Genomic DNA, 13,175 nt, shown 5'->3' with positions numbered 1-13,175 from the left:
TTTTTTTTTTTTTTGGAATATTACTGGGGTACAAACGTTTTGGTTACATGAATTATTTCTGTACAGTTTGAGTCAAAGTTGTAAGTGTTTACATCACCCAGATAGTGTGCATTGTACCCTTCAGGCGTGAATTTACTCATCCTTGCCTTCCTCGACCACCTGTTCAATTTCTGTTGAATTTCACCACCATATGCACACATAAGTATTGATCATTTAGTTCCAATTTAATAGTAAGTACACACGGTGTTTGTTTTTCCATTCTTGAGATATTTCACTTAGAAGGATGGTCTCCAGTTCCATCCACGTTGTTACAAAAGGTATTAGTTCACCATTTTTTATGGCTAAGTAATACTCCATGGGGTATATATACCACGTTTTATAAATCCACTCATGTATTGATGGACACTTAGGTTGTTACCACATCTTTGCAATTGTGAATTGTGCTGCTATAAACACTTGAGTACAAGTGTCTTTTTTAATAAAATGTCTTTTTTTCCTTTGGGTAAATACCCAATAGTGGGACTGATAGATCACATGGTAGGTCTACTTTTAGTTCTTTGAGGTGTTTACATACTACTTTCCATAGAGGTTGAGCTAGTTTGCAGTCCCACCAGCAATGTGTAAGTGTGCCTTTCTCTCCACATCCACACCAGCATCTGTTGTTTAGTACTTTTTGATAAAAGCCAATCTCACTGGAGTTATGTGATATCCCATTGTGCTTTTGATTTGCATTTCCCTGATGATTAGAGACATTGAGAATTTTTTCACGTGTTTGTTGGCCATTAGTCCATCTTCTTTTGAAAAACTTCTGTTCATGTCTTTTGCCCACTTTTTAAAGGGTTGTTTGATGTTTTCTTACTGATTTGCTGGAGTTCTCTGTAAATTCTGGTTATTAGCCCTTTATCAGATGTGTAGCAGGCAAATATTTTCTCCCATTATATAGGTTGTCTATTTGGTCTATTGATTGTTTCCTTGGCTGTGTAGAAGCTTTTCAATTTGATTAGGCCCCATTTATTTCTTTTTGTTGTTGCTGCGATTGTCTTTGGGATTTATAAATTCTGTGCCTTGGCTGATATCCAGAAGAGTTTTTCCAATCTCTTCTTCTTGAAATTTTATAGTTTCATGCCTTAGGTTTAAGTCTGTTATCCATCATGAATTAATTTTTGTGAGTTGGGAGATGTGTGGATTCCGTTTCACTCTTCTGTATGTGGCTATCCAATTTTCCCAGCACCATTTATTGAATAGGGAACCTTTTCCCCAGTGTATTTTTTTTTCTGCTTTGTCAAAGATCACATGGCAATATGAGGACGGTTTTATATCTGAGTTCTCTGTTCTGATCCATTGGTCTATCTCTGTTCTTCTGCCAGTACAATGCTGTTTTGGTTACTATAGACTTATAGTATGGCTTGAAGTGTGGTAAAATGATGCCTATTGATTTGTTCTTTTTGCTTAACATTGCTCTGGCTATTTGGGGTGTTTTCATGTTTTCTGGTTCCATACAAAGCATAGGTTTACTTTTTCTAGATCTGCAAAAAATGGCATTGGTATTTTAATGGGGATTGCACTGAATCTGTAAATCACTTTGGGTGGTATAGACATTTTAACAATGTTGATTCTGCTAATCCATGAACATGATATGTTTTTTCATTTGTTTACATTCTCTGTGATTTCCTTTCTCAATATTTTATTCTTCTCCCTGTAAAGGTCTTTACCCTCCCTGGTTAAATATATTTCTGCATATTTTATTTTCTTTGTTGCTTTTATAAATGGTATCAAGGCTTTGATTTGATTCTCAGCTTTACTGTTATTGGTATATAGGAATGCTACTGAATTGTGTACACTGATTTTAAAACCTGAGATTTTGCTAAATTTCTTTATCAGTTGCAAGAGCCTCTTGGCAAAATATTTTGGGTTTTCCAGATATGAGATCATATTGTCAGCAAAGAGCCATAGTTGACCATTTCTGCCCCCATTTGGATACCCTTGATTTCCTTCTCTTGCCTGTTTGCTCTGGCTAGGTCTTCCAGCACTATGTTGAACAGAAGTAGTGATAGAGGGCAACCTTTTCTGGTTCCAGTTCTAAGCAGGAATGCTTTTGATCATTACCCATTCAGTATGATGTTGGCTTTGGGTTTGTCTTATATGGCTTTTGTAATATTGAGGTATATTCCATGTACAACTATTTTGTTAAGATTTCTTATCATAAAAAGGTGTTGAATTTTGTCAAATGCTTTCTCTGCATCTATTGAATGTATCATATGGTCTTTGTTTTTGCTTCTATTTATGTGGTGAATCACATTTATAGATTATGTATGTTGAATCATTCTTTCATCTCTGGAGAGAAGCCCATGTGGTCATGGTCATGGTCATTTGTTTTTTTTTACTGTGTGGCTGAAGACGGTTTGCTAGGATTTTATTGAGAATTTTTGCATCTGTATTCATAGGGAACATTGGTCTGCAGTTTTCTTTTTTTGTTGTGTCCTTTCCTGCCTTTGGCATCAAGTTGATATTGGCTTTGTAGAACAAGTTGGGCAGGATTTTTTCCTTCTCTGTGTTATGAAATAATTTCTGCAGTATAGGTACCAGTTTTTCTTTGTAGGACTGGTAAAATTCAGCCGTGAAACTATCTGAACTGGGATTTTTCTTTCTTGAGAGATTTTTTTATTGATGCTTCAATTTTGTTACTTGATATTGGTCTGTTGAGGAGTTCTATTTCTTCCTGGTCAAGCCTACAGAGCTTGTATATTTCCAAGAATCTGTCCGTTTCCTCAACATTTATGTACATAGAAATTTTTATAGTATTTGGAGATGATATTCTGTATTTTGTGGCATTAATTGTAATATCTCCGTTTTCATTTCTGATTGAGCTTATTAGGGTCCTTTCTTTTTTGTTTCTGGTTTGTCTAGCCTACCTACTTTGTTCACCTTTTCAAAGGACCAACTTTTTCTTTCATTAATCTTCTGTATAATTCATTTGTTATCAATTTCATTTAGTTCTGCTGTGATCTTTTCTATTTCTTTTTGTCTGCTGGGTTGGGATGGTTTTCTCTTCCTTTTCCAATTCCTTGAGATGATGCATTAGATTGTTGATTTGTGATCTTTTTGTCATTTGGATGTAGGCATTTATGGCTGTGAATTTTTCTTTCATGACTGCTTTTGCTGAATCCCATAGATTTTGATAACTCATATCCACTTTGTCATTTAGTTCAAAGAATCTTTTGATTTCCATCTTAATTTCCTCTTTGATTCAATAAGTATTCAGCAATAGATTGTTTAATTTCCATGACTTTGTGTAGAGTTGGGTGTTTCTGTTGGAATTGATTTCTAATTTTATTCCACTATGCTTTGAGAAGATACATGGTATAATTTCGATGTTTTTTAATTTGTTGAGACATGTTTTGTGGTCTAAGATGTGATCAATCTTAGGGAATGTTCCATGAACCAATGAGAAGCTATATTCAGTGTTTTTGGAGTGAAATGTTCTGTAAATGTCTGTTAGGCCCATTTATTCTAGGGTTTCATTTAAGTCCATTGTTTCTTTGCTTGTTTTCTGCTTGGAGGATCTGTCCCATTATGTCAGTGTGATGTTGAAGTCCCTGGCTATTACAGTACTACTGTTTATGATTTTTTTAATATCAAATAGGGTTTTCTTTATGAATCTAGATGCACCTGTGTTAGGTGCATAAATATTTAGAATTGTTATGTATTCTTGTTGAATTGTTCCCTTCACCATTATATAATGACCATCTTTGTCTTTCTTTAGTTTTGCTGATTTGAAGTCTATGCTATCTGATATGAGAATGGCCATACCAACTTACTTTTGATTTCCATTCGCATGGAATATTGTTTTCCATCTCTTCACCTTGAATATAAATGAGTCCTTGTGGATTAGATGTGTTTCCTGGAGACAGCAGATATTTGGCTTATATTTTTTTATCCATTCAGTCAGCCTATGTCACTTGAGTGGAGAGTTCAAGTCATTCACATTTATTGAAGGAATTGATAAGTGGAGTGGATTTCTGTTCATCCTGTTTAGTAGAATTTTATTGCTTTGTTTTTCCTGTCGAGCCATTATGGTTCTGACCGGGCTCTGACCTTTAGCTTTTGGGGGATTTTACTCTGGGGATTTTTTATTGTACTGATCAATGTATAATGCACTCCTGAGTACTTCCTGCATGGTAGGCTTGTTATTGACAAATTCCCTCAGTGTTTGATTGTCTGAAAAACTCTTTATTTTTCTTTCATATAAGAATCTGAGTTTTTCAGGATACAAAATTCTAGGCTGGCCATTATTCTGTTTGAGAAACTTGTGAATGGGGCCCTAATCCTTTTTGGATTATAAGGTCTGAGTTGAGAAGTCTGCAGTTAGTATGATGGGTTTTCCTTTGTAAGTTGCCTGCTGCTTTGCCTTATGATTGGTAGGAGTGCCTCTTTCATGCTTACTTTGGCCAGTCTGATGACAGTGTGTCATGGTGACTGCCTCTTGATGATGAATCTCCCAGGGGTCCTTTGAGCTTCTTATACCTGGGTATTTAGATATCTAGCAAGACCAGGGATATTTTCCATAATTATTCTCTCAAATAGGTTTTCCAACCCTTCACCCTCAGGGATGCCTATGATTCTTATGTTAGGTCTCTTTATGAATCTCATATTTCTTGTAGGTTTTGTTCATTACTCTTGTTTCTCAGATCTTTATCTGACTTGTTTAACTCAAAGTTGTTGTCTTCAAGCTCTAAGATTCTTTCTTCTGCGTGATCTAGCCTATTCTTAAGGCCTTCCACTGTGTTTTGTAATTCCTTGAATGAATTTTTCATTCAAGAAGTCTGTTTGATTTTTTTAAAAAAATTTGATTTCATTAGTAATATTTTTATTCATTTTCTGCATTGTATTTGTAGTTTCTTTGTGTTGGTTTTCTATTTTCTCTTGTATTTCATTGAGCTTCCTTACAATCCATGTTCAAAATTCTTCATCTGTCATTTCAATCTTTTCATTTTGTTTGGTATCCATTGATAAGGGGTTATTGTTTTCTTTTGAGGGTTTCCTTTTGCTCTGATTTTTCATGTCTGTGGAGTTCTTTCACCAATTCCTTCTTATCTGGCCTCTCAGTCAAGACCAGGGGGTATTTGGCCTGCCCTATAGGCCTGACTCCAGCTCCCTGAAGGTCGATCCCTGAGCATGCCAGGGAGAGGAATGCTGTTCCTGAGTTGCCTATGGGATGTTCTATCAGGTTAGGTGTACCTCTCAGGTTAACTCTGATCTGCTGTCTTCACCTCTTCCCAACAGTGTATAGTGAGTTAGGTGAGAAGACCTTGTGGTTTAAAATAAATAGCAGCCTCAAGGGAGAATTAAATAGTGAGCTGTGCAATAACAAGTTTCACACATGATTAAGTTATTGATATATAAAATCACACTGAAGCTCATGTTCTGCCTCTCTACATGTGACTACAGTGCATTTTGAATAATCATAAGTTATCTACATCATGTTTAAAAAGTACAATAAGAATTTAAATATTTGACCATATAGTTAAGAGAATTCACTCCAACCATGATCACTAACAAACAAATGAGGTTGGTGATAAACACTTACCCCAGAAAGACCAAGTTTCCTAAGAGGGACTATGAAAAGATTGGTGCCCTTGTTAACAGAATGTAACATTTTTTTTCCATTTCATTTGCGAAAGTGAAATCTTTATGTCATACTTGATTACAGCAGTTTAGCTAAATAGATTTCCCATTAAACAGGTACAAAGTGAAATATTCACAAAGCTGATTGGTCTTAGATCAAATCCATTTGTAAAAATCAGTTCTGGCACAGGAAAATATCTGTATTTTTTCTCCATGGAAAACTGGTGCTAAATAATAGTAATCATGTATCCAAGGAACAATTTATAAAAACCGCATCTTAAACAATGGTGTCATTATAACAATCACCCATAAACAAAAGGAACATAAATGATACATAGTCATTTCAAATACACTGAAAGTGGAATTATATGGTAGAAATAGCACTGTATTCATGTTTTTTAAATTCATTTTATGCTATTCAGCAAAATAGATACACCTTAGCAGGTGCTGAATAATAGGCAGAAAAATAAACATTTCTATTAGATGCACCTGGGTATTCGCAGCTTAGATTAAAAATACCCAAAGAAATTCAGTGAGATTCCACTACTATTCTCTGGAATGTTTCATTATTTCATGTCCTGTTATGTCTTTTCAAATTAAATTTAATATAACTTTTAGTTTTTATAACGTGATCTAACACACTGAATATGCATGTATATATAAAGAGTATTTTAGAGGTGTCACCTGGGAAAGTAATTCTCTAGCTTTCTTAGTACATAAACAGACATTACAAAGAAAATTATTTTAATGTTTTGATTGATTATTTCCAAGTGTTATATGGATGTTAGTTACTTACTTGACCTAACAAAATAAGGTTTCCAAAGAATCTTGGCCTAACAAAAATTCTAAGAAGTAGAGTACAATGGTTATAAAGAGTTTTATAAACAAAGGTAAGGTAAGTTGTTAAATAGCTTGCCCATTTTCAAACAGACAACATGGAGTGGACTTAGGATTTGAACTGAGTGATATGGGGTAGAATTGACATTCTTAATCATGATGCTATATATGCTTCATATACTTCCTAGCAGGCAATTGCAGATATCTCCTTCACAAAATTAACATAGTTATGAAGTATCTTACTGATATTTTCCAAGTATTAGAGGATAAACCTAGAATTAATCTTTCCATTTTTATGATTGTTGATTTTTCTCTTCTGTCTAAAAATTGTAGAGAAGATATCAGGCATAATTTTCTAGTGCCAAATTTTGGGAGCAGAAAAATTCAATTGACTCAGAGAAAGAAGAAGAAAAAGACAAGGAAGAGGAGGATGAAGAAAGAAAGAAATTTGAGTTCATACCAAATTTAAAAAAAAAAAAAAAAAAAAATTAAAAAAACAATAATGCCAAAGACACTCAGGCAAAGGAAGCAATTTGCCTATAAAGAAAAAAAAAAAATCAGGAGAGCCTCAGACTTCTTTAAGGCACTCATTATGAATCGGAGTCAAGTCTACAATGTTTCCAAGGAAAAAGAGAGTGAATTGAAATTCCATTCCTTGCTAAGTCACTGTTAATGTGTAAAAGAAACAAAAAGATGTTCTCAGGTTGCCCAAGGGTTTGAGAGACATATTATCTGTAAGCAAATATTTATACAATTTATCTAACTAAGATACTAATCAAAACAATGAAATTCTGATACTGCAATTATTGGAACTAAACAAAATAGAATTGTACAAATGAGACAAACTCGCCAGTTATCAAGAAAAGTTTGTTTTATTAAAAAACGTTGTATACAAGTGATATGTTTGAAGTAATTCAAAAATAAAATACATGGACAGACGAGAGTTTATCAGATAAATATAATGCATACAAATATAAACTAGGAAATAATGTTAAGATCTGACAAAGTTTCATTCAAGAAAATATGTTTTTATTAATTGGAGCAAAGACAAGGACTTTGATGAGAGATAATGTTTGGAAAGAATACACTATTGTCGTTAATATGTACCAAATTATATAGTATCAATTTTTTAAAAAATCTTGGAAATTCAAAGAAAAATTATCAGATACAATAGTCCTCCCTTATCTGAGGTTTCACTTTCTGTGGTTTCAGTAACCCATAGTCAACCATGGTCCAAAAATAGGTGAGTATAGTAAAATTACATCTTTTGAGAGAGAGAGAGACCATATTCACATAACTTCTATTCCAGTATATTGTTATAATTGTTCTATTTTATTATTAGTTATTGTTTAATTTATAAATTAAACTTTGTTATAGGTATGTATGTACAGGAATAAATACAGTATATATAGGGTTCAGTACAATCTGTGGTTTCAGGCATCCACTCACGGTCTCAGAATATATCTCCTGCAGATAGGGAGGGACTACTGTATACAAAAGTAGATATATGCTCTATATGCAGTCGGCCCCTCTGTATTCATGGGTTCCATATCCTTGCATTCGACCAACCCTGGATCAAAAATATCTGGGGGTGAAAATTTCACAAAGTTCTAAAAGGAAAACCTTGAATTTTCCATGCACCTAGTACTACATTGAATCCACACAGATGAAGTGATGTATAAGCGTTGTATTAGGTATTATGTGTAATCTAGAGATGACTTAAAGAATATGGGAGGAGGTGCACAGGTTATATGCAAATGCCACACCATTTTATATAAGGGACTTGAGCACCCCTGGATTTTGTGTTACCCATGAGGGGTCCTGAAACAAATCCCCCATGGATACTGGGGGATGACTGTATATATAGAAATACATTTCTATCGGTTCTTGGAACAAACATACAAAAATAATGACCTGAATAATATAATTACTATGGTTGATTTAAAAGAAATATAAAAAACTCTACATGCAAACTATAGGAAATATATCTTCTCACAGATCCTTGAAACATTTGCTGAATAGGTTTAGCTTGAAATTTGCGGGGTAGATAAAGAATCTGCTCAGAATTAGTTAATGAATATATAATTGAGATATCTTTCCAATAATAGCTGTTACCTAAACAACTACTACTCGTCTACTTCATAGTCACAAATATTTCACTCAATTATCATATTAATGCCTTAAAAATTAGGACATTCTTACCTGGTCATTTAGACCCGGTGTGTGTGATTGTATAAAATGAAGCATTTAAAAAGGATTCTTTCCACTAAGAAGATTCAAAATACTTGCATGTGTGCTTCGAATTCTGGGAAGCAGCATGGAATGTCAGTGATTGATGAGCTAGTTATTTCAGAATTCCATTTTATGATAGTATTTCAGAAATGTTAAGTCTTCTGGCAGTTTTGCCAGTTCAAAAAGCCGTAATTCAGTGAGCACAATAATGCTGAGCAGTTAGTTCTGGCCCTGTAGTTTGATGCCATCTTTACATTCTCAGATCAATCCCCCATACACCACTGTCACATAAAAAACACCCGATCGCACTGTACAATTTGGCATGATTGCCTAAGAGGCTTGGATTGAACTGGCATTAATTAGCTATGTCACGCTATTATTCATTCCCCATGAATTTGCGCTTGCCATTCAGATCAGGAATGAATTCACTAGCACAGCAGTATGTAGAAACAATATATGATCTACTTGCTTGTGATCGGTCTCATATTCTTCTTACACCAAAAAGTCCGTGCTGTACAACTTAAAGCACTCTAAATTTTATTCCACTTTTCATACCTTCCACTACTTTTTCAGCACAAATAATTCATATGTTAAGAGACTCTCCCCAGTTTTAAAATTTCAAGTAAAGCTTAGTTTTCTTTCTTCCATGACAGTTCTCATTTAGCTTCTTTGCCAGATTCTCTCTGTATCTATCGTATCTTCTTTTCTGCCAAGGGCCTACTTTTCTGAATTTAAATATTTGAGTAATATCACATCCTGGCTATTTATCTTGAGTTGGGAACCCCTTGAAAGGAGAATATCTAGTTTATAACTCTGCATTTAATTAAATAATATGGAAAGATCACTATTTACTAGGTTGCATAATAGACTCAGGTAAACACCCTAGGAATATTCATTTTAAAACTATTATTGAGTATCTTAAAGCATTTTGTTGTTCATTTTATCCAATATATCTGGTTGTTGCTAGCAACTAGAAAGAACTTTTTTCTTTCTTAAAACTTATCTACATCCAGGCAAGAATATAGGAAAGAGACTAATTTTGTAGCTCAGAATCAAACTAGTCCCATAAAATTGTAGACAATTTTCCAGATTAAGTGCTTGAAAATAGTTGAAAATCACTACATATTCTTTTTTTCTTCTAATGAGTCTGAAACATAGATTAAGAAGCAAAAGAGTTCTCCAGAATGTCTCTGTTAAAATGCATGTCATTAGAAGTTGTTTTACAAACTCTAGAATTACCTCGTATTGGTGGTTATTTATTAAGAAATTTTAAACTGCAAAAGATAGAACATTTTGACTCAGCAAGAAAAAAACGCATATTATTTCTTAAAACAAAAAGTCTTAAGGTAAGGCAGCTTCATGGTTGTTTAATTGAGTAGTCTAAAGACATAATGAAGTACTTTACCATCTTCAATATGACGGCTTAACTTCCAACATAATGAGAAGAGGGTTGCTGCAGTTTCATGCATTACATGCAGTCATTTCTCCACTCAGGAAAAAAAAAAAAAAACTTTACCAGAATAATCCAGAAAACACTGGCCAGTATTATGTCACATAAAAGTAAACCAATCACTAATCAGGGAAATAGGGCCACCATGCTTGTTTTAGACAAATCAGCAATTACCCTTGGACCTAAGGATAATGTCGTCCTTCATATAGTCCTGATGGAGATTTTGCCATCACCTGCATCGAGTCATCACATGTACCCTATAAATGTATACAACTATTATGTATTCATAATAATTAAAGAGAAAAAAAATTTAAAAAGAAAAGGGATTAAGGAGACCATCAATAGTACCAGGGGAATTCATTTGCTGATTTTACTAATCCATATTTTGTTTTCTATGAGAATGGAATTCAAGGCAGTGTAATGATCTTTAGTGAAATTTAGAACATTGATAGGACAAGGCCTATATATCTGAAGCAAATAATGGGGGAAAAACATTTCTAGAGGTAAGATTTCATACTTATCTAACAGATGTTTACCTTAATAGGACATGACAAAGGGGATTTAGTTGTTGAGGTAAAAAAGAGAAGGGAGGGCACAGAAACCACAATGTTTAAGGAGACAAACTTGTCTTCTAATTTTTTTTATTTTTGATTTAGACAAGGATAAAGAAGAAGAATTCAAAAAAAAATCTTTGTTCAGCTTACAGATTTCAGGCACCATTGTTCCTTCCACAATTTCCCTTTCTTCATTCTTCCATACATTTAACAAATATTCATCTAGGTGACTGGGATGTAGCCATGAATGAAAGAAGCAGGACTCTATCTAGCAAAGATCTCTGCCCTCAAGGAGTTTAAACAGTAAACAATAAATATAATAAAGAGATGCTTACTATTAAGAGAGCAAACAGTATAAAGAGAGACACAAAGTAAATAATCATAAAAAGAAGTAAATCATATAGACTCTTAGAAGTTGTTGAATCCTGTGGGGAGAGAGAAAATGCGAGGAAGGGTAACAGAGATCAGGAGAGCAGCTGGGGTACACTTTTAAACGGGGCATGTAAAGTACATCCTGCTGAAATGATATTTGAGCAAAGACATTCTGCTGTTCAGATCACCTCTGTCTTAATGTTAAATTGTAACACAAGTGTGAAGTTTTGAGATATTAAACATCCCTCACAAAATATTAATGTGTGCTTATTAACTATTCTATAAAAGGGTGGTGTACTTCATTAACCAATATTAGAAAAAATCTTCCGTTTTTCTCTTTAAATATCTCTAATGGTAGCTTTTAGTTGCTGATATGTATTAAAAATTACCATGCAAATTGATTTCTTCCTTATATTACGACCAGTTCTAGGTAAATGCAAACTATTATGCATTCCTCTGTGTTCTGCCCACGCGGTTCGGTACCCTAAACACTTGGCTTTCTAACTGGCTAAAATAGGGCATCCTTTTTTTTCTGGGAAGGCTGTCTTTCACTAAATAGAAGTTAGATTTGAGAAGAAAAGGGACACAGGATTATGAGGGATTGAGAAAGGAAGGCTTCACCCAGTTTATCAACCAAAATAGCCAATGATCAATCTTAGTGATCAAAGGTGTAAAAGATTGCATTCATATCCAGCTGGCTTTCTAGAAAAGCTATTGATTTATTTGCTGTGAAATATAGAAAGTGCTACCCTTGGCCATAATTTAAATTAATCAATGTTTATTTTTGATGTCTTTTGATGGCTTCCTTTTCTACAATCTTCAGATACCTAATGCTTTTGTTACCTGGGTCTCTCGTGATGGTCAGTTCCCCTTTCCAAATTGCCCTTTGAAAGCTTTGAAGGTTTTGACTGTCTTCTTTACCTCTCACCCTGTAGACACATCTTTTAGGCCCATGCTAGATTCTAGTAATAATTTAATATTATTTTGTGTAAGAGTACATATAGAAAATAATTTTATAATTATGTTCTTATTAATATGCCATAATTTTGCAGAGGTCTTATGCATCTTAATTGAACTGGATATAGTGAATAATGTAGATATGTAGGAGATATTTTAGAAACCAGTTGTGCTTCAAATCACAGCTCTGGCTGGAACACAAAGGCGGCACTCCCTAGTTTTCACTCAGTAGAAAATACTTTCCTCTTCAATTTTTTTCTCTTTCTCTCACTCCTAGAAATCCAAATTGCAATTTAATTTAGTAGGGATAAAAATTTCCAATAGTCTGGGTGTAAGAGTTTTAATGGATTGATAGTACAAAATTTGGATTTTGGGGGTATTATTCTCAATTAAGGTTATTAGCCCTTTCTGTAGAAATGTTTGGGAATGTAGGGAGGTATTTTAAAAGTAACATATACTGTGAGTGGGTGCTAGCACTAGTGGATGGAGATAAGTATCTTGAATATTCTTCAAGGATGAGGGAAATCCTGCAATATAAAAAAAAATTTCCTCCTAAAATGCTAGTACTGCCCCTGCAGAGAAACACTGGAGAATGTAAACTGGTTGGAGCAGTGAAGGGAGTAGACAAGGAGACCATACAGTTAATGCCATTGAATATATAGTGTTGAAAACAAGGAGATATGATGGTTATCTTAGGGGAGGTGGGAAGGAGGAGAAATAAGCATGAACAAAGCATATGATTTGTTTCAAATACAAATTTAGGTAACCTTTTTATACTTTTTAATTTAAAACAACAATTCTCATTTTTACCACTGAGAAAACTGAAAGCTCAGAGAGATTAAATAATTCATGCAAATTCAACATATAGTGAGGGATGCAGCCAGGATTAAACACAGTTTCATTTAACTCCAAGGTTCACATTCTTTCCCCTAGAGTAAAAGACCCCAAAGCAAGGCTCTGATATCAAATTCGATCAACTGATATATGTGCTTTACAAATACTGTAGAAAAATATAATAGTTCCAATCCAAACTTGCTTTGCCCAGGGTCTCATGCTTATGTAAAAAGATTTGGGGCCAATTACATTGTTATTTATAATTATAATACATATTTGCATTACATCACAGGCTTTGGAAGACTAGTGCTCTG

The sequence above is a fragment of the Propithecus coquereli genome, unplaced genomic scaffold (assembly GCF_000956105.1).
Source record: "Propithecus coquereli isolate 6110/MARCELLA unplaced genomic scaffold, Pcoq_1.0 Scaffold21, whole genome shotgun sequence".
Lineage (NCBI taxonomy): Eukaryota > Metazoa > Chordata > Mammalia > Primates > Indriidae > Propithecus > Propithecus coquereli.
Note: the sequence above shows the minus strand (reverse complement) of the source record.